We start from the raw sequence: 4,750 nt of genomic DNA on the forward strand, positions 1-4,750 counted from the left end.
GCATGTTAGCGGGCACTTCAAATGTATTAAAAACCTTCTTGAAGAGTCAATAAGAACCTCTTACCCATCTTCTCTAAAAATTTTAAAGACTTAATCTGTTAGAGTCTTTTTAAATCATAAATTTTCTTAATTTCTTTAAAAAAAAATTAAGTGGAGACTTTTTTCTAAGTATTTTTTAAAACTTTTTTTATACTTGCAACATTTCAAAAAGTGATTTCGCTAAAGACAGTAAAATTACAGCATAACAAAAATGAGGATTCTGCTGGAAATTTAGGTTCAAAACCATAATAGACTTAGGTTAACTATTAATGTTTTTTGCATATGCTTACTTACTTGCTTTAGTTTTCATGTCTAATGCTTTGTTTTTCATGCTTATATGATATAAATTGTATATTTGTTACTATTTATAAACTTTCATTTTGTTTATACTTCCACCAATTCTAGAAAATTCACACAATCTGTAAGACCCCCAAAATGAGTTAGGGTGTCTAGAGCCTCAGTTGTGCCTATAAGTTTGTTCAAATTTTAATCAAGTGTTTTAAACTATACATGATTGGTTTGAATTCATTTGGAAGTCGAACATCAAGGGACGACCAAGACGTTTGACGACTGGTCACCAAGAGGCCTTAGATGTTTTCATGTGCTTATATGTGAGTCATTTTCTTATGAAGTCCTTATATGAGTAATAATGATGTTTAGAGTCAATATGTTGAGTTTCATGAAGTTTAGAGGTCAAAAATCTAAGAACGTCCAAGACGTTTGAAAGTTAACCCTTGAGACGTGAATGTTTGTGTCTTGAGTGTGCCTAGCATGTTTGGACGTGTTGCGAGTATTTGTTTTGGGTGAAACTGATGTGGAAGATCCTTGAAATGTTAATATATACATTTATGTTGTAAAAATCCGGGTATGACTCCCCAAGGGCCCCGCAAGAGACCCTCAAGGAGGACCCAAAGGCTGTCGAGACACTACCTTGGTAGTGTCAACCGACGAGCTCAAATGACGCCTCGTCCTTCAATCGATGACCCATCAATGAGAGGCGTCACTTAACACTTAGACTTGTAAGCTTTCCCTCCCAATAAGAAGTGCAATTGCAAACGACGGATCAACAGGACAGCTCGTCGACCAGACGATGCCTTGTCGACTGTGCCCATCGATGCAGCCTGCAACTTCACTGCATGCATGCTGCTTTATTAAGAGGTGAATTGGAAATTCACCCCACGTGCTAACCTGACCCTATTTGGTTTATTTTGTTATTTTTGGGTGTATTTAAGTGATCAAAAACGTGACAACCCCATTTCGAATTCAATTCACAAAAACATGACTTCCCTCCCAAACCAAACTCTCTCTAGAACCTCCATTGAAGGTAAAGCTCTAGAACAACTTGGAGCCTTGACTCCCAGGGGTTCTTCAATCAAGTTTTAGAGGTTTTCTTCTACATTAAGGTATGGTGATTCTTCATCTCTAGTTAACCTTCCATCTAGAGAGTTCTTCTCAATGTTTTCATAGCAAGTTTATGATCAAATATTCATCTTCTTCAATCTAGACATTTGTTCCTTGTCAAAACGTTTTCAAAGGATTAATCATGATAAATGGATTATAATGTACTAAATCTAAAGTGAATTTCCATTCAATTGCATGATAAACCCATCTCCCTTCAAAATCACAATTTAGCCTATGTGTGGGCTTTGTGATCTTGAATTTATGTCGATTGAATTATGATTCTAGCATGTTGAATTTCTTATATCTACTGCCTATATGGTAAAGTGATGATTAATTATGTGATATTGGATCAATGTGGATTGATGCTTGAAGAACTTGATCTCTATTTCTTATTGAGTGATAGTGCATGGCCTTCACTGTAATTTCAATTAGTACATGATAGAAGGATTTGTTTATGTAAAGATAATTGTAGATACTACCTTATATTGATGTTATTTATGAATTGTGGGTATAAACCATTCATGATCAAAGTAAGGGAATCTTAGTAAGATTGATATTGATAATGTATGTGCACGATGTGATATCACTTCTTGGGTAGATGAGCATGAGTTAGACTTGATTATTATGTCTTTAGCTACTGACGTAGATTTATATTATTGATGAAATATGATTGATGATCAATGCAAGGGAAATTGGTTAATGATCTATGTCTCTCTACTTTCTAGTGTATTAGTAATGTAGTGTACTTGTTAGTAGCATGATATTGTAATGGATTAAGTATGATTTTGCATTTGTTAAAAAGTATATTTAGCTACTTCCCTAAACTTGAATTGTTGATGAAAAATGTGTATTGATCAATAATGATCAAAGGTTGATGAATTGGTAAGAATGGATCTTCCTCTCTACTTTATTATCGTATTGATAGTTGATGAAGCCTTGTATAGCATTGTGTGGTATGGTCCACTTATGGTGGAGGTTTTTACTTTATTGTAAATATATACTTGATGTGACCTTGGTCTTGAAGTCAATTATACTATGAATGTGTGTTGGTGATGATCACCCAATGTGAAGTCTATGCCTAGTCTCCTATTCTAGTTGTGATCTAGATTGTATGACTATTGTTTAAGCATGTGTATAACTATGTTAGGTATATGCTTATGTTCTTACATTGATGAGTTGTTATGGTTAATAATCCCTTACCTATGTACCCCCTATATGAATGTGTGAATAGCTAAGGTGAGGAGTCTTAAGAATAATATGATGTTGTCTTGTCTCCTATGTTATTGTGTGATGTATGGTCTATGTTTGAATGTGAATTGTGGTCCTAAGAGGGTGTCTGACTCAATGTGTTATTGATAGATATTATGTGATATCATGTTGACCAATGTACACACACTTACACTTCATGCATGCTTACAAGTAGTATAGGTTCATGGTGTCTAATGAAAGGTATTCTCATATACACTTATGTCTATTACTATGCATGTAAGGTATATGTCTATGAATCATGTGATGTCTTCCTTTAATTAGGATGACTTTATAGGTGTACTAGTATTGGCAAGGGTATGAGACCTTGTCTATGCATTGCAGATTTGTCTCTTGATAGGATAGCTCTTAGGTTTGGTTTTCTATGTACATGAATGTTAATGAATGATTATGTTAATGTATTAACATGTCTCGTCTTAATGTATTATTTGAAAGGACTTCTCACATATATGTATACACACACACATGTAGGATTATCTAGTTAATGGAGGGGCCTTAAAAGGTGTGCTCAAGTGAACCCTAAACTAGATGGTGCTTTACATATGCTATTTCCATGTGAAAGGAATTCTCACGTGACTTTGGTTGATGAAATCTCATCTATGACCTATAAACTAAGCATATGAGAAGTTAACTCTCATAAGCCTAATTTTATAAAGTAATGTTAATAAAGGTTTTTACAAAAAGGGAACTTAGATTAGCACCGAATGAACTTGACAATGAGAGGTGTTGGCTTCCCTTGGAGGAAGATTCACCATTGGGTTCTCATAAGGTGTTGACTTCCCTTGGAGGAAAATTCACCAATGGTTCCACCATTAGATGTTGACTTCCCTTTAAGGAAGATTCACTCATGGTTTCTCATGATATAAGGACTCCAATGCTAATAGGAATGTAGAGGGTTCAATACATATTTCTTAGTTCAATAAACTATGCTTGTCACATAGGATCTAGCAAGTGACTTCACTTAGTATGCTAGCATGTGTTAATTTCTACTTTGGCTAAGTAGAGAACCTTCACTTGGTGTAAGGCTTTACAACACATAATTCCAAGCAGAATCCATGGTCTTAGTGTCGGGTAAGGCTATAGTTTCCCTAAAGTAAAATGGATGATGGAGTAAAGTAAGGACCCTAACTAGGATAACCTAAGCGTAGTTTCTTAGTGTAGGTGGGGGTATGGGACTTCACCTTGAGGGAAGTCCTAGGAAGGTGTTCTAATGCATGTGTAGGTTTATGTTCCTTATGCATGATTTTGTTGCATTTTTCTACTTGTTACGAATATGTGCATAGTATGAGTCCTAATGGATCTATGTGATGTGGTCACTTCATATATGCACTATGCAGGTCTTATTGATTATGTGATGAAGGTCTTGCCTAGTTTGGATGAAGTTGTCTTCACTTACTATGTTGATGTATGAATTGGATGTTAAAGCTTATGGTTTTATGATAGGTTTACTAAGTATGTGTGAGGTTATGAGGCTTCACATGTACATTGCACTAGTAGACTTAGAATAGGATTGTGAGTAAGGTCATTGACTATGGTTAACTATAATGCCTTTAGGGTCTTAGACTTGAAGGTGTCTTGTGGTGTGCTATACTTTCTATGATGGTATGGGTTGGCTAATGTAGGTTGTATGTATGGTTTCTTTGTGGCCTTAAGGTGATTCATTGCACCAAATATCAGTAGAGGGGTACTTGGGAAGTTAAGAAATTAAAAGAAAGGAAGCTTACTGTAAAGTGCAAATAGGTTAATGTAAAGCGAGCCCTAATGTGACTTAAATTCTATGTGTGATTTTATAAGATGTTTGGCCTTTCAATATGCCTATATGAAGTATGTAAATTGTATAAATGCTATTGTATCAGAGTTTTATGAAGATTTCTCAAAGAGGCATGAAACATGGATTTCAAGTAAAATGTTCATTTTTAATGCATGTTTTTGCATGGTTGCCATACTTAGAGCATTCTTGTATTAACATCATTCTTCTCTACTTTTTACATAAAGTGTAGGATATTTATTATTAAAACGATGTCTCTATGTTGAGTAGCTTGTT

The sequence above is a fragment of the Solanum pennellii genome, chromosome 3 (genome assembly GCF_001406875.1).
Source record: "Solanum pennellii chromosome 3, SPENNV200".
Classification (NCBI taxonomy): Eukaryota; Viridiplantae; Streptophyta; class Magnoliopsida; order Solanales; family Solanaceae; genus Solanum; species Solanum pennellii.